The sequence below is a fragment of the Pungitius pungitius genome, unplaced genomic scaffold (assembly GCF_949316345.1).
Source record: "Pungitius pungitius unplaced genomic scaffold, fPunPun2.1 scaffold_36, whole genome shotgun sequence".
NCBI lineage: Eukaryota > Metazoa > Chordata > Actinopteri > Perciformes > Gasterosteidae > Pungitius > Pungitius pungitius.
In genome coordinates, this window is record NW_026909856.1 from 41142 (window position 1) to 58128 (window position 16987).

Here is a 16987-nt window from a genome sequence, read left to right on the forward strand (position 1 = left end):
GATAAAAAGCAGCTTACGGCCATACCTCTCTGGTTCCGCCCGATCTCGTCTGATCTCGGAAGCTAAGCAGAGCAGGGCCTGGTTAGTACCTGGATGGAAGACCGCCTGGGAATCCCAGGTGCCGTAAGCTTTTTCACTTCTCTCTCCGAAAGCCGCCGAGCGCCGCAGATTGTACACCTGTTTTAACGTTGGATATGAAAGGAAATTAGACAATATTATCCGAAATGATTCCGTTTCATGATTGCTAAATTAGTGTTGGTCAACATTTACGATTGGCATACTGTTGTTTGTAATTTAGCCGTTGAAATACAGGTGCTAACCCAACATGTTAGAATTGCCAGTGAAGAAAAGTAAAGTTACCTTCAGGCTTTAGGAACCTCTCTTGCCAATGCTAAGAACTGCTTCAATTTTAGAAAAAGAAACTTCTGATTATCTTTGACACGTTTTAAAGGATTAGGAAAAAGATGAAAAGCAGCTTACGTCCATACCTCTCTGGTTCCGCCCGATCTCGTCTGATCTCGGAAGCTAAGCAGAGCAGGGCCTGGTTAGTACCTGGATGGAAGACCGCCTGGGAATCCCAGGTGCCGTAAGCTTTTTCACTTCTCTCTCCGAAAGCCGCCCAGCGCCGTAAATTGTACACCTACACAATTGTAAAAAAAATTTCACATGGTAGAAGAGATGCAATAGGAAGAAGATGAAAGGTGGCTTACGTCCGTACCATCGTCAGGCCATTTGAGGTGGCGGGGACTGCAATGGCCATTCACCGATTGGCTGGGACCCCTGGGCGGGTCTTCTCTAGTCCATCCAATTTTCGGCATGGGATGTCACAGCCTTCTTTGCATACCCTTATTTAACCCACACAAAGATGCCAACGGCTGGCGTGTCATAATTCATTGACGCATTATAAAGGATTAGGAAAAAGATAAAAAGCAGCTTACGGCCATACCTCTCTGGTTCCGCCCGATCTCGTCTGATCTCGGAAGCTAAGCAGAGCAGGGCCTGGTTAGTACCTGGATGGAAGACCGCCTGGGAATCCCAGGTGCCGTAAGCTTTTTCACTTCTCTCTCCGAAAGCCGCCGAGCGCCGCAGATTGTACACCTGTTTTAACGTTGGATATGAAAGGAAATTAGACAATATTATCCAAAATGATTCCGTTTCATGATTGCTAAATTAGTGTTGGTCAACATTTACGATTGGCATACTGTTGTTTGTAATTTAGCCGTTGAAATACAGGTGCTAACCCAACATGTTAGAATTGCCAGTGAAGAAAAGTAAAGTTACCTTCAGGCTTTAGGAACCTCTCTTGCCAATGCTAACAACTGCTTCAATTTTAGAAAAAGAAACTTCTGATTATCTTTGACACGTTTTAAAGGATTAGGAAAAAGATGAAAAGCAGCTTACGTCCATACCTCTCTGGTTCCGCCCGATCTCGTCTGATCTCGGAAGCTAAGCAGAGCAGGGCCTGGTTAGTACCTGGATGGAAGACCGCCTGGGAATCCCAGGTGCCGTAAGCTTTTTCACTTCTCTCTCTGAAAGCCGCCCAGCGCCGTAGATTGTACACCTACACAATTGTAAAAAAAATTTCACATTGTAGAAGAGATGCAATAGGAAGAAGATGAAAGGTGGCTTACGTCCGTACCATCGTCAGGCCATTTGAGGTGGCGGGGACTGCAATGGCCATTCACCGATTGGCTGGGACTCCTGGGCGGGTCTTCTCTAGTCCATCCAATTTTCGGCATGGGATGTCACAGCCTTCTTTGCATACCCTTATTTAACCCACACAAAGATGCCAACGGCTGGCGTGTCATAATTCATTGACGCATTATAAAGGATTAGGAAAAAGATAAAAAGCAGCTTACGGCCATACCTCTCTGGTTCCGCCCGATCTCGTCTGATCTCGGAAGCTAAGCAGAGCAGGGCCTGGTTAGTACCTGGATGGAAGACCGCCTGGGAATCCCAGGTGCCGTAAGATTTTTCACTTCTCTCTCCGAAAGCCGCCGAGCGCCGCAGATTGTACACCTGTTTTAACGTTGGATATGAAAGGAAATTAGACAATATTATCCGAAATGATTCCGTTTCATGATTGCTAAATTAGTGTTGGTCAACATTTACGATTGGCATACTGTTGTTTGTAATTTAGCCGTTGAAATACAGGTGCTAACCCAACATGTTAGAATTGCCAGTGAAGAAAAGTAAAGTTACCTTCAGGCTTTAGGAACCTCTCTTGCCAATGCTAAGAACTGCTTCAATTTTAGAAAAAGAAACTTCTGATTATCTTTGACACGTTTTAAAGGATTAGGAAAAAGATGAAAAGCAGCTTACGTCCATACCTCTCTGGTTCCGCCCGATCTCGTCTGATCTCGGAAGCTAAGCAGAGCAGGGCCTGGTTAGTACCTGGATGGAAGACCGCCTGGGAATCCCAGGTGCCGTAAGCTTTTTCACTTCTCTCTCCGAAAGCCGCCCAGCGCCGTAAATTGTACACCTACACAATTGTAAAAAAAATTTCACATGGTAGAAGAGATGCAATAGGAAGAAGATGAAAGGTGGCTTACGTCCGTACCATCGTCAGGCCATTTGAGGTGGCGGGGACTGCAATGGCCATTCACCGATTGGCTGGGACCCCTGGGCGGGTCTTCTCTAGTCCATCCAATTTTCGGCATGGGATGTCACAGCCTTCTTTGCATACCCTTATTTAACCCACACAAAGATGCCAACGGCTGGCGTGTCATAATTCATTGACGCATTATAAAGGATTAGGAAAAAGATAAAAAGCAGCTTACGGCCATACCTCTCTGGTTCCGCCCGATCTCGTCTGATCTCGGAAGCTAAGCAGAGCAGGGCCTGGTTAGTACCTGGATGGAAGACCGCCTGGGAATCCCAGGTGCCGTAAGCTTTTTCACTTCTCTCTCCGAAAGCCGCCGAGCGCCGCAGATTGTACACCTGTTTTAACGTTGGATATGAAAGGAAATTAGACAATATTATCCAAAATGATTCCGTTTCATGATTGCTAAATTAGTGTTGGTCAACATTTACGATTGGCATACTGTTGTTTGTAATTTAGCCGTTGAAATACAGGTGCTAACCCAACATGTTAGAATTGCCAGTGAAGAAAAGTAAAGTTACCTTCAGGCTTTAGGAACCTCTCTTGCCAATGCTAACAACTGCTTCAATTTTAGAAAAAGAAACTTCTGATTATCTTTGACACGTTTTAAAGGATTAGGAAAAAGATGAAAAGCAGCTTACGTCCATACCTCTCTGGTTCCGCCCGATCTCGTCTGATCTCGGAAGCTAAGCAGAGCAGGGCCTGGTTAGTACCTGGATGGAAGACCGCCTGGGAATCCCAGGTGCCGTAAGCTTTTTCACTTCTCTCTCTGAAAGCCGCCCAGCGCCGTAGATTGTACACCTACACAATTGTAAAAAAAATTTCACATTGTAGAAGAGATGCAATAGGAAGAAGATGAAAGGTGGCTTACGTCCGTACCATCGTCAGGCCATTTGAGGTGGCGGGGACTGCAATGGCCATTCACCGATTGGCTGGGACTCCTGGGCGGGTCTTCTCTAGTCCATCCAATTTTCGGCATGGGATGTCACAGCCTTCTTTGCATACCCTTATTTAACCCACACAAAGATGCCAACGGCTGGCGTGTCATAATTCATTGACGCATTATAAAGGATTAGGAAAAAGATAAAAAGCAGCTTACGGCCATACCTCTCTGGTTCCGCCCGATCTCGTCTGATCTCGGAAGCTAAGCAGAGCAGGGCCTGGTTAGTACCTGGATGGAAGACCGCCTGGGAATCCCAGGTGCCGTAAGCTTTTTCACTTCTCTCTCCGAAAGCCGCCGAGCGCCGCAGATTGTACACCTGTTTTAACGTTGGATATGAAAGGAAATTAGACAATATTATCCGAAATGATTCCGTTTCATGATTGCTAAATTAGTGTTGGTCAACATTTACGATTGGCATACTGTTGTTTGTAATTTAGCCGTTGAAATACAGGTGCTAACCCAACATGTTAGAATTGCCAGTGAAGAAAAGTAAAGTTACCTTCAGGCTTTAGGAACCTCTCTTGCCAATGCTAAGAACTGCTTCAATTTTAGAAAAAGAAACTTCTGATTATCTTTGACACGTTTTAAAGGATTAGGAAAAAGATGAAAAGCAGCTTACGTCCATACCTCTCTGGTTCCGCCCGATCTCGTCTGATCTCGGAAGCTAAGCAGAGCAGGGCCTGGTTAGTACCTGGATGGAAGACCGCCTGGGAATCCCAGGTGCCGTAAGCTTTTTCACTTCTCTCTCCGAAAGCCGCCCAGCGCCGTAAATTGTACACCTACACAATTGTAAAAAAAATTTCACATGGTAGAAGAGATGCAATAGGAAGAAGATGAAAGGTGGCTTACGTCCGTACCATCGTCAGGCCATTTGAGGTGGCGGGGACTGCAATGGCCATTCACCGATTGGCTGGGACCCCTGGGCGGGTCTTCTCTAGTCCATCCAATTTTCGGCATGGGATGTCACAGCCTTCTTTGCATACCCTTATTTAACCCACACAAAGATGCCAACGGCTGGCGTGTCATAATTCATTGACGCATTATAAAGGATTAGGAAAAAGATAAAAAGCAGCTTACGGCCATACCTCTCTGGTTCCGCCCGATCTCGTCTGATCTCGGAAGCTAAGCAGAGCAGGGCCTGGTTAGTACCTGGATGGAAGACCGCCTGGGAATCCCAGGTGCCGTAAGCTTTTTCACTTCTCTCTCCGAAAGCCGCCGAGCGCCGCAGATTGTACACCTGTTTTAACGTTGGATATGAAAGGAAATTAGACAATATTATCCAAAATGATTCCGTTTCATGATTGCTAAATTAGTGTTGGTCAACATTTACGATTGGCATACTGTTGTTTGTAATTTAGCCGTTGAAATACAGGTGCTAACCCAACATGTTAGAATTGCCAGTGAAGAAAAGTAAAGTTACCTTCAGGCTTTAGGAACCTCTCTTGCCAATGCTAACAACTGCTTCAATTTTAGAAAAAGAAACTTCTGATTATCTTTGACACGTTTTAAAGGATTAGGAAAAAGATGAAAAGCAGCTTACGTCCATACCTCTCTGGTTCCGCCCGATCTCGTCTGATCTCGGAAGCTAAGCAGAGCAGGGCCTGGTTAGTACCTGGATGGAAGACCGCCTGGGAATCCCAGGTGCCGTAAGCTTTTTCACTTCTCTCTCTGAAAGCCGCCCAGCGCCGTAGATTGTACACCTACACAATTGTAAAAAAAATTTCACATTGTAGAAGAGATGCAATAGGAAGAAGATGAAAGGTGGCTTACGTCCGTACCATCGTCAGGCCATTTGAGGTGGCGGGGACTGCAATGGCCATTCACCGATTGGCTGGGACTCCTGGGCGGGTCTTCTCTAGTCCATCCAATTTTCGGCATGGGATGTCACAGCCTTCTTTGCATACCCTTATTTAACCCACACAAAGATGCCAACGGCTGGCGTGTCATAATTCATTGACGCATTATAAAGGATTAGGAAAAAGATAAAAAGCAGCTTACGGCCATACCTCTCTGGTTCCGCCCGATCTCGTCTGATCTCGGAAGCTAAGCAGAGCAGGGCCTGGTTAGTACCTGGATGGAAGACCGCCTGGGAATCCCAGGTGCCGTAAGCTTTTTCACTTCTCTCTCCGAAAGCCGCCGAGCGCCGCAGATTGTACACCTGTTTTAACGTTGGATATGAAAGGAAATTAGACAATATTATCCGAAATGATTCCGTTTCATGATTGCTAAATTAGTGTTGGTCAACATTTACGATTGGCATACTGTTGTTTGTAATTTAGCCGTTGAAATACAGGTGCTAACCCAACATGTTAGAATTGCCAGTGAAGAAAAGTAAAGTTACCTTCAGGCTTTAGGAACCTCTCTTGCCAATGCTAAGAACTGCTTCAATTTTAGAAAAAGAAACTTCTGATTATCTTTGACACGTTTTAAAGGATTAGGAAAAAGATGAAAAGCAGCTTACGTCCATACCTCTCTGGTTCCGCCCGATCTCGTCTGATCTCGGAAGCTAAGCAGAGCAGGGCCTGGTTAGTACCTGGATGGAAGACCGCCTGGGAATCCCAGGTGCCGTAAGCTTTTTCACTTCTCTCTCCGAAAGCCGCCCAGCGCCGTAAATTGTACACCTACACAATTGTAAAAAAAATTTCACATGGTAGAAGAGATGCAATAGGAAGAAGATGAAAGGTGGCTTACGTCCGTACCATCGTCAGGCCATTTGAGGTGGCGGGGACTGCAATGGCCATTCACCGATTGGCTGGGACCCCTGGGCGGGTCTTCTCTAGTCCATCCAATTTTCGGCATGGGATGTCACAGCCTTCTTTGCATACCCTTATTTAACCCACACAAAGATGCCAACGGCTGGCGTGTCATAATTCATTGACGCATTATAAAGGATTAGGAAAAAGATAAAAAGCAGCTTACGGCCATACCTCTCTGGTTCCGCCCGATCTCGTCTGATCTCGGAAGCTAAGCAGAGCAGGGCCTGGTTAGTACCTGGATGGAAGACCGCCTGGGAATCCCAGGTGCCGTAAGCTTTTTCACTTCTCTCTCCGAAAGCCGCCGAGCGCCGCAGATTGTACACCTGTTTTAACGTTGGATATGAAAGGAAATTAGACAATATTATCCAAAATGATTCCGTTTCATGATTGCTAAATTAGTGTTGGTCAACATTTACGATTGGCATACTGTTGTTTGTAATTTAGCCGTTGAAATACAGGTGCTAACCCAACATGTTAGAATTGCCAGTGAAGAAAAGTAAAGTTACCTTCAGGCTTTAGGAACCTCTCTTGCCAATGCTAACAACTGCTTCAATTTTAGAAAAAGAAACTTCTGATTATCTTTGACACGTTTTAAAGGATTAGGAAAAAGATGAAAAGCAGCTTACGTCCATACCTCTCTGGTTCCGCCCGATCTCGTCTGATCTCGGAAGCTAAGCAGAGCAGGGCCTGGTTAGTACCTGGATGGAAGACCGCCTGGGAATCCCAGGTGCCGTAAGCTTTTTCACTTCTCTCTCTGAAAGCCGCCCAGCGCCGTAGATTGTACACCTACACAATTGTAAAAAAAATTTCACATTGTAGAAGAGATGCAATAGGAAGAAGATGAAAGGTGGCTTACGTCCGTACCATCGTCAGGCCATTTGAGGTGGCGGGGACTGCAATGGCCATTCACCGATTGGCTGGGACTCCTGGGCGGGTCTTCTCTAGTCCATCCAATTTTCGGCATGGGATGTCACAGCCTTCTTTGCATACCCTTATTTAACCCACACAAAGATGCCAACGGCTGGCGTGTCATAATTCATTGACGCATTATAAAGGATTAGGAAAAAGATAAAAAGCAGCTTACGGCCATACCTCTCTGGTTCCGCCCGATCTCGTCTGATCTCGGAAGCTAAGCAGAGCAGGGCCTGGTTAGTACCTGGATGGAAGACCGCCTGGGAATCCCAGGTGCCGTAAGCTTTTTCACTTCTCTCTCCGAAAGCCGCCGAGCGCCGCAGATTGTACACCTGTTTTAACGTTGGATATGAAAGGAAATTAGACAATATTATCCAAAATGATTCCGTTTCATGATTGCTAAATTAGTGTTGGTCAACATTTACGATTGGCATACTGTTGTTTGTAATTTAGCCGTTGAAATACAGGTGCTAACCCAACATGTTAGAATTGCCAGTGAAGAAAAGTAAAGTTACCTTCAGGCTTTAGGAACCTCTCTTGCCAATGCTAACAACTGCTTCAATTTTAGAAAAAGAAACTTCTGATTATCTTTGACACGTTTTAAAGGATTAGGAAAAAGATGAAAAGCAGCTTACGTCCATACCTCTCTGGTTCCGCCCGATCTCGTCTGATCTCGGAAGCTAAGCAGAGCAGGGCCTGGTTAGTACCTGGATGGAAGACCGCCTGGGAATCCCAGGTGCCGTAAGCTTTTTCACTTCTCTCTCTGAAAGCCGCCCAGCGCCGTAGATTGTACACCTACACAATTGTAAAAAAAAATTCACATTGTAGAAGAGATGCAATAGGAAGAAGATGAAAGGTGGCTTACGTCCATACCATCGTCAGGCCATTTGAGGTGGCGGGGACTGCAATGGCCATTCACCGATTGGCTGGGACTCCTGGGCGGGTCTTCTCTAGTCCATCCAATTTTCGGCATGGGATGTCACAGCCTTCTTTGCATACCCTTATTTAACCCACACAAAGATGCCAACGGCTGGCGTGTCATAATTCATTGACGCATTATAAAGGATTAGGAAAAAGATAAAAAGCAGCTTACGGCCATACCTCTCTGGTTCCGCCCGATCTCGTCTGATCTCGGAAGCTAAGCAGAGCAGGGCCTGGTTAGTACCTGGATGGAAGACCGCCTGGGAATCCCAGGTGCCGTAAGCTTTTTCACTTCTCTCTCCGAAAGCCGCCGAGCGCCGCAGATTGTACACCTGTTTTAACGTTGGATATGAAAGGAAATTAGACAATATTATCCAAAATGATTCCGTTTCATGATTGCTAAATTAGTGTTGGTCAACATTTACGATTGGCATACTGTTGTTTGTAATTTAGCCGTTGAAATACAGGTGCTAACCCAACATGTTAGAATTGCCAGTGAAGAAAAGTAAAGTTACCTTCAGGCTTTAGGAACCTCTCTTGCCAATGCTAAGAACTGCTTCAATTTTAGAAAAAGAAACTTCTGATTATCTTTGACACGTTTTAAAGGATTAGGAAAAAGATGAAAAGCAGCTTACGTCCATACCTCTCTGGTTCCGCCCGATCTCGTCTGATCTCGGAAGCTAAGCAGAGCAGGGCCTGGTTAGTACCTGGATGGAAGACCGCCTGGGAATCCCAGGTGCCGTAAGCTTTTTCACTTCTCTCTCCGAAAGCCGCCCAGCGCCGTAAATTGTACACCTACACAATTGTAAAAAAAATTTCACATGGTAGAAGAGATGCAATAGGAAGAAGATGAAAGGTGGCTTACGTCCGTACCATCGTCAGGCCATTTGAGGTGGCGGGGACTGCAATGGCCATTCACCGATTGGCTGGGACCCCTGGGCGGGTCTTCTCTAGTCCATCCAATTTTCGGCATGGGATGTCACAGCCTTCTTTGCATACCCTTATTTAACCCACACAAAGATGCCAACGGCAGGCGTGTCATAATTCATTGACGCATTATAAAGGATTAGGAAAAAGATAAAAAGCATCTTACGGCCATACCTCTCTGGTTCCGCCCGATCTCGTCTGATCTCGGAAGCTAAGCAGAGCAGGGCCTGGTTAGTACCTGGATGGAAGACCGCCTGGGAATCCCAGGTGCCGTAAGCTTTTTCACTTCTCTCTCCGAAAGCCGCCGAGCGCCGCAGATTGTACACCTGTTTTAACGTTGGATATGAAAGGAAATTAGACAATATTATCCGAAATGATTCCGTTTCATGATTGCTAAATTAGTGTTGGTCAACATTTACGATTGGCATACTGTTGTTTGTAATTTAGCCGTTGAAATACAGGTGCTAACCCAACATGTTAGAATTGCCAGTGAAGAAAAGTAAAGTTACCTTCAGGCTTTAGGAACCTCTCTTGCCAATGCTAAGAACTGCTTCAATTTTAGAAAAAGAAACTTCTGATTATCTTTGACACGTTTTAAAGGATTAGGAAAAAGATGAAAAGCAGCTTACGTCCATACCTCTCTGGTTCCGCCCGATCTCGTCTGATCTCGGAAGCTAAGCAGAGCAGGGCCTGGTTAGTACCTGGATGGAAGACCGCCTGGGAATCCCAGGTGCCGTAAGCTTTTTCACTTCTCTCTCCGAAAGCCGCCCAGCGCCGTAAATTGTACACCTACACAATTGTAAAAAAAATTTCACATGGTAGAAGAGATGCAATAGGAAGAAGATGAAAGGTGGCTTACGTCCGTACCATCGTCAGGCCATTTGAGGTGGCGGGGACTGCAATGGCCATTCACCGATTGGCTGGGACCCCTGGGCGGGTCTTCTCTAGTCCATCCAATTTTCGGCATGGGATGTCACAGCCTTCTTTGCATACCCTTATTTAACCCACACAAAGATGCCAACGGCTGGCGTGTCATAATTCATTGACGCATTATAAAGGATTAGGAAAAAGATAAAAAGCAGCTTACGGCCATACCTCTCTGGTTCCGCCCGATCTCGTCTGATCTCGGAAGCTAAGCAGAGCAGGGCCTGGTTAGTACCTGGATGGAAGACCGCCTGGGAATCCCAGGTGCCGTAAGCTTTTTCACTTCTCTCTCCGAAAGCCGCCGAGCGCCGCAGATTGTACACCTGTTTTAACGTTGGATATGAAAGGAAATTAGACAATATTATCCAAAATGATTCCGTTTCATGATTGCTAAATTAGTGTTGGTCAACATTTACGATTGGCATACTGTTGTTTGTAATTTAGCCGTTGAAATACAGGTGCTAACCCAACATGTTAGAATTGCCAGTGAAGAAAAGTAAAGTTACCTTCAGGCTTTAGGAACCTCTCTTGCCAATGCTAACAACTGCTTCAATTTTAGAAAAAGAAACTTCTGATTATCTTTGACACGTTTTAAAGGATTAGGAAAAAGATGAAAAGCAGCTTACGTCCATACCTCTCTGGTTCCGCCCGATCTCGTCTGATCTCGGAAGCTAAGCAGAGCAGGGCCTGGTTAGTACCTGGATGGAAGACCGCCTGGGAATCCCAGGTGCCGTAAGCTTTTTCACTTCTCTCTCTGAAAGCCGCCCAGCGCCGTAGATTGTACACCTACACAATTGTAAAAAAAAATTCACATTGTAGAAGAGATGCAATAGGAAGAAGATGAAAGGTGGCTTACGTCCATACCATCGTCAGGCCATTTGAGGTGGCGGGGACTGCAATGGCCATTCACCGATTGGCTGGGACTCCTGGGCGGGTCTTCTCTAGTCCATCCAATTTTCGGCATGGGATGTCACAGCCTTCTTTGCATACCCTTATTTAACCCACACAAAGATGCCAACGGCTGGCGTGTCATAATTCATTGACGCATTATAAAGGATTAGGAAAAAGATAAAAAGCAGCTTACGGCCATACCTCTCTGGTTCCGCCCGATCTCGTCTGATCTCGGAAGCTAAGCAGAGCAGGGCCTGGTTAGTACCTGGATGGAAGACCGCCTGGGAATCCCAGGTGCCGTAAGCTTTTTCACTTCTCTCTCCGAAAGCCGCCGAGCGCCGCAGATTGTACACCTGTTTTAACGTTGGATATGAAAGGAAATTAGACAATATTATCCAAAATGATTCCGTTTCATGATTGCTAAATTAGTGTTGGTCAACATTTACGATTGGCATACTGTTGTTTGTAATTTAGCCGTTGAAATACAGGTGCTAACCCAACATGTTAGAATTGCCAGTGAAGAAAAGTAAAGTTACCTTCAGGCTTTAGGAACCTCTCTTGCCAATGCTAACAACTGCTTCAATTTTAGAAAAAGAAACTTCTGATTATCTTTGACACGTTTTAAAGGATTAGGAAAAAGATGAAAAGCAGCTTACGTCCATACCTCTCTGGTTCCGCCCGATCTCGTCTGATCTCGGAAGCTAAGCAGAGCAGGGCCTGGTTAGTACCTGGATGGAAGACCGCCTGGGAATCCCAGGTGCCGTAAGCTTTTTCACTTCTCTCTCTGAAAGCCGCCCAGCGCCGTAGATTGTACACCTACACAATTGTAAAAAAAATTTCACATTGTAGAAGAGATGCAATAGGAAGAAGATGAAAGGTGGCTTACGTCCGTACCATCGTCAGGCCATTTGAGGTGGCGGGGACTGCAATGGCCATTCACCGATTGGCTGGGACTCCTGGGCGGGTCTTCTCTAGTCCATCCAATTTTCGGCATGGGATGTCACAGCCTTCTTTGCATACCCTTATTTAACCCACACAAAGATGCCAACGGCTGGCGTGTCATAATTCATTGACGCATTATAAAGGATTAGGAAAAAGATAAAAAGCAGCTTACGGCCATACCTCTCTGGTTCCGCCCGATCTCGTCTGATCTCGGAAGCTAAGCAGAGCAGGGCCTGGTTAGTACCTGGATGGAAGACCGCCTGGGAATCCCAGGTGCCGTAAGCTTTTTCACTTCTCTCTCCGAAAGCCGCCGAGCGCCGCAGATTGTACACCTGTTTTAACGTTGGATATGAAAGGAAATTAGACAATATTATCCAAAATGATTCCGTTTCATGATTGCTAAATTAGTGTTGGTCAACATTTACGATTGGCATACTGTTGTTTGTAATTTAGCCGTTGAAATACAGGTGCTAACCCAACATGTTAGAATTGCCAGTGAAGAAAAGTAAAGTTACCTTCAGGCTTTAGGAACCTCTCTTGCCAATGCTAACAACTGCTTCAATTTTAGAAAAAGAAACTTCTGATTATCTTTGACACGTTTTAAAGGATTAGGAAAAAGATGAAAAGCAGCTTACGTCCATACCTCTCTGGTTCCGCCCGATCTCGTCTGATCTCGGAAGCTAAGCAGAGCAGGGCCTGGTTAGTACCTGGATGGAAGACCGCCTGGGAATCCCAGGTGCCGTAAGCTTTTTCACTTCTCTCTCTGAAAGCCGCCCAGCGCCGTAGATTGTACACCTACACAATTGTAAAAAAAAATTCACATTGTAGAAGAGATGCAATAGGAAGAAGATGAAAGGTGGCTTACGTCCATACCATCGTCAGGCCATTTGAGGTGGCGGGGACTGCAATGGCCATTCACCGATTGGCTGGGACTCCTGGGCGGGTCTTCTCTAGTCCATCCAATTTTCGGCATGGGATGTCACAGCCTTCTTTGCATACCCTTATTTAACCCACACAAAGATGCCAACGGCTGGCGTGTCATAATTCATTGACGCATTATAAAGGATTAGGAAAAAGATAAAAAGCAGCTTACGGCCATACCTCTCTGGTTCCGCCCGATCTCGTCTGATCTCGGAAGCTAAGCAGAGCAGGGCCTGGTTAGTACCTGGATGGAAGACCGCCTGGGAATCCCAGGTGCCGTAAGCTTTTTCACTTCTCTCTCCGAAAGCCGCCGAGCGCCGCAGATTGTACACCTGTTTTAACGTTGGATATGAAAGGAAATTAGACAATATTATCCAAAATGATTCCGTTTCATGATTGCTAAATTAGTGTTGGTCAACATTTACGATTGGCATACTGTTGTTTGTAATTTAGCCGTTGAAATACAGGTGCTAACCCAACATGTTAGAATTGCCAGTGAAGAAAAGTAAAGTTACCTTCAGGCTTTAGGAACCTCTCTTGCCAATGCTAAGAACTGCTTCAATTTTAGAAAAAGAAACTTCTGATTATCTTTGACACGTTTTAAAGGATTAGGAAAAAGATGAAAAGCAGCTTACGTCCATACCTCTCTGGTTCCGCCCGATCTCGTCTGATCTCGGAAGCTAAGCAGAGCAGGGCCTGGTTAGTACCTGGATGGAAGACCGCCTGGGAATCCCAGGTGCCGTAAGCTTTTTCACTTCTCTCTCCGAAAGCCGCCCAGCGCCGTAAATTGTACACCTACACAATTGTAAAAAAAATTTCACATGGTAGAAGAGATGCAATAGGAAGAAGATGAAAGGTGGCTTACGTCCGTACCATCGTCAGGCCATTTGAGGTGGCGGGGACTGCAATGGCCATTCACCGATTGGCTGGGACCCCTGGGCGGGTCTTCTCTAGTCCATCCAATTTTCGGCATGGGATGTCACAGCCTTCTTTGCATACCCTTATTTAACCCACACAAAGATGCCAACGGCAGGCGTGTCATAATTCATTGACGCATTATAAAGGATTAGGAAAAAGATAAAAAGCATCTTACGGCCATACCTCTCTGGTTCCGCCCGATCTCGTCTGATCTCGGAAGCTAAGCAGAGCAGGGCCTGGTTAGTACCTGGATGGAAGACCGCCTGGGAATCCCAGGTGCCGTAAGCTTTTTCACTTCTCTCTCCGAAAGCCGCCGAGCGCCGCAGATTGTACACCTGTTTTAACGTTGGATATGAAAGGAAATTAGACAATATTATCCGAAATGATTCCGTTTCATGATTGCTAAATTAGTGTTGGTCAACATTTACGATTGGCATACTGTTGTTTGTAATTTAGCCGTTGAAATACAGGTGCTAACCCAACATGTTAGAATTGCCAGTGAAGAAAAGTAAAGTTACCTTCAGGCTTTAGGAACCTCTCTTGCCAATGCTAAGAACTGCTTCAATTTTAGAAAAAGAAACTTCTGATTATCTTTGACACGTTTTAAAGGATTAGGAAAAAGATGAAAAGCAGCTTACGTCCATACCTCTCTGGTTCCGCCCGATCTCGTCTGATCTCGGAAGCTAAGCAGAGCAGGGCCTGGTTAGTACCTGGATGGAAGACCGCCTGGGAATCCCAGGTGCCGTAAGCTTTTTCACTTCTCTCTCCGAAAGCCGCCCAGCGCCGTAAATTGTACACCTACACAATTGTAAAAAAAATTTCACATGGTAGAAGAGATGCAATAGGAAGAAGATGAAAGGTGGCTTACGTCCGTACCATCGTCAGGCCATTTGAGGTGGCGGGGACTGCAATGGCCATTCACCGATTGGCTGGGACCCCTGGGCGGGTCTTCTCTAGTCCATCCAATTTTCGGCATGGGATGTCACAGCCTTCTTTGCATACCCTTATTTAACCCACACAAAGATGCCAACGGCTGGCGTGTCATAATTCATTGACGCATTATAAAGGATTAGGAAAAAGATAAAAAGCAGCTTACGGCCATACCTCTCTGGTTCCGCCCGATCTCGTCTGATCTCGGAAGCTAAGCAGAGCAGGGCCTGGTTAGTACCTGGATGGAAGACCGCCTGGGAATCCCAGGTGCCGTAAGCTTTTTCACTTCTCTCTCCGAAAGCCGCCGAGCGCCGCAGATTGTACACCTGTTTTAACGTTGGATATGAAAGGAAATTAGACAATATTATCCAAAATGATTCCGTTTCATGATTGCTAAATTAGTGTTGGTCAACATTTACGATTGGCATACTGTTGTTTGTAATTTAGCCGTTGAAATACAGGTGCTAACCCAACATGTTAGAATTGCCAGTGAAGAAAAGTAAAGTTACCTTCAGGCTTTAGGAACCTCTCTTGCCAATGCTAACAACTGCTTCAATTTTAGAAAAAGAAACTTCTGATTATCTTTGACACGTTTTAAAGGATTAGGAAAAAGATGAAAAGCAGCTTACGTCCATACCTCTCTGGTTCCGCCCGATCTCGTCTGATCTCGGAAGCTAAGCAGAGCAGGGCCTGGTTAGTACCTGGATGGAAGACCGCCTGGGAATCCCAGGTGCCGTAAGCTTTTTCACTTCTCTCTCTGAAAGCCGCCCAGCGCCGTAGATTGTACACCTACACAATTGTAAAAAAAAATTCACATTGTAGAAGAGATGCAATAGGAAGAAGATGAAAGGTGGCTTACGTCCATACCATCGTCAGGCCATTTGAGGTGGCGGGGACTGCAATGGCCATTCACCGATTGGCTGGGACTCCTGGGCGGGTCTTCTCTAGTCCATCCAATTTTCGGCATGGGATGTCACAGCCTTCTTTGCATACCCTTATTTAACCCACACAAAGATGCCAACGGCTGGCGTGTCATAATTCATTGACGCATTATAAAGGATTAGGAAAAAGATAAAAAGCAGCTTACGGCCATACCTCTCTGGTTCCGCCCGATCTCGTCTGATCTCGGAAGCTAAGCAGAGCAGGGCCTGGTTAGTACCTGGATGGAAGACCGCCTGGGAATCCCAGGTGCCGTAAGATTTTTCACTTCTCTCTCCGAAAGCCGCCGAGCGCCGCAGATTGTACACCTGTTTTAACGTTGGATATGAAAGGAAATTAGACAATATTATCCAAAATGATTCCGTTTCATGATTGCTAAATTAGTGTTGGTCAACATTTACGATTGGCATACTGTTGTTTGTAATTTAGCCGTTGAAATACAGGTGCTAACCCAACATGTTAGAATTGCCAGTGAAGAAAAGTAAAGTTACCTTCAGGCTTTAGGAACCTCTCTTGCCAATGCTAAGAACTGCTTCAATTTTAGAAAAAGAAACTTCTGATTATCTTTGACACGTTTTAAAGGATTAGGAAAAAGATGAAAAGCAGCTTACGTCCATACCTCTCTGGTTCCGCCCGATCTCGTCTGTTCTCGGAAGCTAAGCAGAGCAGGGCCTGGTTAGTACCTGGATGGAAGACCGCCTGGGAATCCCAGGTGCCGTAAGCTTTTTCACTTCTCTCTCCGAAAGCCGCCCAGCGCCGTAAATTGTACACCTACACAATTGTAAAAAAAATTTCACATGGTAGAAGAGATGCAATAGGAAGAAGATGAAAGGTGGCTTACGTCCGTACCATCGTCAGGCCATTTGAGGTGGCGGGGACTGCAATGGCCATTCACCGATTGGCTGGGACCCCTGGGCGGGTCTTCTCTAGTCCATCCAATTTTCGGCATGGGATGTCACAGCCTTCTTTGCATACCCTTATTTAACCCACACAAAGATGCCAACGGCTGGCGTGTCATAATTCATTGACGCATTATAAAGGATTAGGAAAAAGATAAAAAGCAGCTTACGGCCATACCTCTCTGGTTCCGCCCGATCTCGTCTGATCTCGGAAGCTAAGCAGAGCAGGGCCTGGTTAGTACCTGGATGGAAGACCGCCTGGGAATCCCAGGTGCCGTAAGCTTTTTCACTTCTCTCTCCGAAAGCCGCCGAGCGCCGCAGATTGTACACCTGTTTTAACGTTGGATATGAAAGGAAATTAGACAATATTATCCAAAATGATTCCGTTTCATGATTGCTAAATTAGTGTTGGTCAACATTTACGATTGGCATACTGTTGTTTGTAATTTAGCCGTTGAAATACAGGTGCTAACCCAACATGTTAGAATTGCCAGTGAAGAAAAGTAAAGTTACCTTCAGGCTTTAGGAACCTCTCTTGCCAATGCTAAGAACTGCTTCAATT

At 45.7% G+C, this 16987-nt stretch overlaps 37 non-coding genes across 37 annotated transcripts; all 37 read left to right on the top strand.

Annotated features, from left to right (window-relative positions):
* Positions 1-11: 11 nt before the first annotated feature.
* On the top strand, positions 12-130 carry LOC134115927 (5S ribosomal RNA). The gene has a single exon (XR_009948278.1). It is a non-coding gene; the product is annotated as a 5S ribosomal RNA (ribosomal RNA).
* A 344-nt stretch (positions 131-474) lies between these two features.
* Positions 475-593, top strand: LOC134116182 (5S ribosomal RNA). Its single transcript, XR_009948531.1, has one exon. It is a non-coding gene; the product is annotated as a 5S ribosomal RNA (ribosomal RNA).
* Positions 594-932: 339 nt separating this feature from the next.
* On the top strand, positions 933-1051 carry LOC134115938 (5S ribosomal RNA). Its single transcript, XR_009948289.1, has one exon. It is a non-coding gene; the product is annotated as a 5S ribosomal RNA (ribosomal RNA).
* A 344-nt stretch (positions 1052-1395) lies between these two features.
* LOC134116183 (5S ribosomal RNA) lies at positions 1396-1514 on the top strand. The gene has a single exon (XR_009948532.1). It is a non-coding gene; the product is annotated as a 5S ribosomal RNA (ribosomal RNA).
* Positions 1515-1853: 339 nt separating this feature from the next.
* Positions 1854-1972, top strand: LOC134116125 (5S ribosomal RNA). Its single transcript, XR_009948475.1, has one exon. It is a non-coding gene; the product is annotated as a 5S ribosomal RNA (ribosomal RNA).
* A 344-nt stretch (positions 1973-2316) lies between these two features.
* On the top strand, positions 2317-2435 carry LOC134116185 (5S ribosomal RNA). Its single transcript, XR_009948534.1, has one exon. It is a non-coding gene; the product is annotated as a 5S ribosomal RNA (ribosomal RNA).
* Positions 2436-2774: 339 nt separating this feature from the next.
* Positions 2775-2893, top strand: LOC134115949 (5S ribosomal RNA). Its single transcript, XR_009948300.1, has one exon. It is a non-coding gene; the product is annotated as a 5S ribosomal RNA (ribosomal RNA).
* A 344-nt stretch (positions 2894-3237) lies between these two features.
* LOC134116186 (5S ribosomal RNA) lies at positions 3238-3356 on the top strand. Its single transcript, XR_009948535.1, has one exon. It is a non-coding gene; the product is annotated as a 5S ribosomal RNA (ribosomal RNA).
* Positions 3357-3695: 339 nt separating this feature from the next.
* On the top strand, positions 3696-3814 carry LOC134115960 (5S ribosomal RNA). The gene has a single exon (XR_009948311.1). It is a non-coding gene; the product is annotated as a 5S ribosomal RNA (ribosomal RNA).
* Positions 3815-4158: 344 nt separating this feature from the next.
* On the top strand, positions 4159-4277 carry LOC134116187 (5S ribosomal RNA). The gene has a single exon (XR_009948536.1). It is a non-coding gene; the product is annotated as a 5S ribosomal RNA (ribosomal RNA).
* Positions 4278-4616: 339 nt separating this feature from the next.
* On the top strand, positions 4617-4735 carry LOC134115971 (5S ribosomal RNA). The gene has a single exon (XR_009948322.1). It is a non-coding gene; the product is annotated as a 5S ribosomal RNA (ribosomal RNA).
* Positions 4736-5079: 344 nt separating this feature from the next.
* LOC134116188 (5S ribosomal RNA) lies at positions 5080-5198 on the top strand. Its single transcript, XR_009948537.1, has one exon. It is a non-coding gene; the product is annotated as a 5S ribosomal RNA (ribosomal RNA).
* Positions 5199-5537: 339 nt separating this feature from the next.
* LOC134115982 (5S ribosomal RNA) lies at positions 5538-5656 on the top strand. Its single transcript, XR_009948333.1, has one exon. It is a non-coding gene; the product is annotated as a 5S ribosomal RNA (ribosomal RNA).
* Positions 5657-6000: 344 nt separating this feature from the next.
* LOC134116189 (5S ribosomal RNA) lies at positions 6001-6119 on the top strand. Its single transcript, XR_009948538.1, has one exon. It is a non-coding gene; the product is annotated as a 5S ribosomal RNA (ribosomal RNA).
* Positions 6120-6458: 339 nt separating this feature from the next.
* On the top strand, positions 6459-6577 carry LOC134115993 (5S ribosomal RNA). Its single transcript, XR_009948344.1, has one exon. It is a non-coding gene; the product is annotated as a 5S ribosomal RNA (ribosomal RNA).
* Positions 6578-6921: 344 nt separating this feature from the next.
* On the top strand, positions 6922-7040 carry LOC134115203 (5S ribosomal RNA). The gene has a single exon (XR_009947565.1). It is a non-coding gene; the product is annotated as a 5S ribosomal RNA (ribosomal RNA).
* Positions 7041-7379: 339 nt separating this feature from the next.
* Positions 7380-7498, top strand: LOC134116005 (5S ribosomal RNA). Its single transcript, XR_009948355.1, has one exon. It is a non-coding gene; the product is annotated as a 5S ribosomal RNA (ribosomal RNA).
* A 344-nt stretch (positions 7499-7842) lies between these two features.
* Positions 7843-7961, top strand: LOC134115204 (5S ribosomal RNA). The gene has a single exon (XR_009947566.1). It is a non-coding gene; the product is annotated as a 5S ribosomal RNA (ribosomal RNA).
* A 339-nt stretch (positions 7962-8300) lies between these two features.
* LOC134116016 (5S ribosomal RNA) lies at positions 8301-8419 on the top strand. Its single transcript, XR_009948366.1, has one exon. It is a non-coding gene; the product is annotated as a 5S ribosomal RNA (ribosomal RNA).
* A 344-nt stretch (positions 8420-8763) lies between these two features.
* LOC134115205 (5S ribosomal RNA) lies at positions 8764-8882 on the top strand. Its single transcript, XR_009947567.1, has one exon. It is a non-coding gene; the product is annotated as a 5S ribosomal RNA (ribosomal RNA).
* A 339-nt stretch (positions 8883-9221) lies between these two features.
* Positions 9222-9340, top strand: LOC134116099 (5S ribosomal RNA). The gene has a single exon (XR_009948449.1). It is a non-coding gene; the product is annotated as a 5S ribosomal RNA (ribosomal RNA).
* Positions 9341-9684: 344 nt separating this feature from the next.
* LOC134115206 (5S ribosomal RNA) lies at positions 9685-9803 on the top strand. The gene has a single exon (XR_009947568.1). It is a non-coding gene; the product is annotated as a 5S ribosomal RNA (ribosomal RNA).
* Positions 9804-10142: 339 nt separating this feature from the next.
* Positions 10143-10261, top strand: LOC134116028 (5S ribosomal RNA). Its single transcript, XR_009948378.1, has one exon. It is a non-coding gene; the product is annotated as a 5S ribosomal RNA (ribosomal RNA).
* Positions 10262-10605: 344 nt separating this feature from the next.
* On the top strand, positions 10606-10724 carry LOC134115207 (5S ribosomal RNA). Its single transcript, XR_009947569.1, has one exon. It is a non-coding gene; the product is annotated as a 5S ribosomal RNA (ribosomal RNA).
* Positions 10725-11063: 339 nt separating this feature from the next.
* On the top strand, positions 11064-11182 carry LOC134116039 (5S ribosomal RNA). The gene has a single exon (XR_009948389.1). It is a non-coding gene; the product is annotated as a 5S ribosomal RNA (ribosomal RNA).
* A 344-nt stretch (positions 11183-11526) lies between these two features.
* LOC134115209 (5S ribosomal RNA) lies at positions 11527-11645 on the top strand. Its single transcript, XR_009947571.1, has one exon. It is a non-coding gene; the product is annotated as a 5S ribosomal RNA (ribosomal RNA).
* A 339-nt stretch (positions 11646-11984) lies between these two features.
* On the top strand, positions 11985-12103 carry LOC134116050 (5S ribosomal RNA). The gene has a single exon (XR_009948400.1). It is a non-coding gene; the product is annotated as a 5S ribosomal RNA (ribosomal RNA).
* Positions 12104-12447: 344 nt separating this feature from the next.
* Positions 12448-12566, top strand: LOC134115210 (5S ribosomal RNA). The gene has a single exon (XR_009947572.1). It is a non-coding gene; the product is annotated as a 5S ribosomal RNA (ribosomal RNA).
* Positions 12567-12905: 339 nt separating this feature from the next.
* Positions 12906-13024, top strand: LOC134116061 (5S ribosomal RNA). Its single transcript, XR_009948411.1, has one exon. It is a non-coding gene; the product is annotated as a 5S ribosomal RNA (ribosomal RNA).
* Positions 13025-13368: 344 nt separating this feature from the next.
* LOC134115211 (5S ribosomal RNA) lies at positions 13369-13487 on the top strand. Its single transcript, XR_009947573.1, has one exon. It is a non-coding gene; the product is annotated as a 5S ribosomal RNA (ribosomal RNA).
* A 339-nt stretch (positions 13488-13826) lies between these two features.
* On the top strand, positions 13827-13945 carry LOC134116100 (5S ribosomal RNA). Its single transcript, XR_009948450.1, has one exon. It is a non-coding gene; the product is annotated as a 5S ribosomal RNA (ribosomal RNA).
* Positions 13946-14289: 344 nt separating this feature from the next.
* On the top strand, positions 14290-14408 carry LOC134115212 (5S ribosomal RNA). The gene has a single exon (XR_009947574.1). It is a non-coding gene; the product is annotated as a 5S ribosomal RNA (ribosomal RNA).
* A 339-nt stretch (positions 14409-14747) lies between these two features.
* On the top strand, positions 14748-14866 carry LOC134116072 (5S ribosomal RNA). The gene has a single exon (XR_009948422.1). It is a non-coding gene; the product is annotated as a 5S ribosomal RNA (ribosomal RNA).
* A 344-nt stretch (positions 14867-15210) lies between these two features.
* On the top strand, positions 15211-15329 carry LOC134115213 (5S ribosomal RNA). Its single transcript, XR_009947575.1, has one exon. It is a non-coding gene; the product is annotated as a 5S ribosomal RNA (ribosomal RNA).
* A 339-nt stretch (positions 15330-15668) lies between these two features.
* Positions 15669-15787, top strand: LOC134116126 (5S ribosomal RNA). Its single transcript, XR_009948476.1, has one exon. It is a non-coding gene; the product is annotated as a 5S ribosomal RNA (ribosomal RNA).
* Positions 15788-16131: 344 nt separating this feature from the next.
* Positions 16132-16250, top strand: LOC134115558 (5S ribosomal RNA). The gene has a single exon (XR_009947920.1). It is a non-coding gene; the product is annotated as a 5S ribosomal RNA (ribosomal RNA).
* Positions 16251-16589: 339 nt separating this feature from the next.
* LOC134116083 (5S ribosomal RNA) lies at positions 16590-16708 on the top strand. Its single transcript, XR_009948433.1, has one exon. It is a non-coding gene; the product is annotated as a 5S ribosomal RNA (ribosomal RNA).
* Positions 16709-16987: the final 279 nt, after the last annotated feature.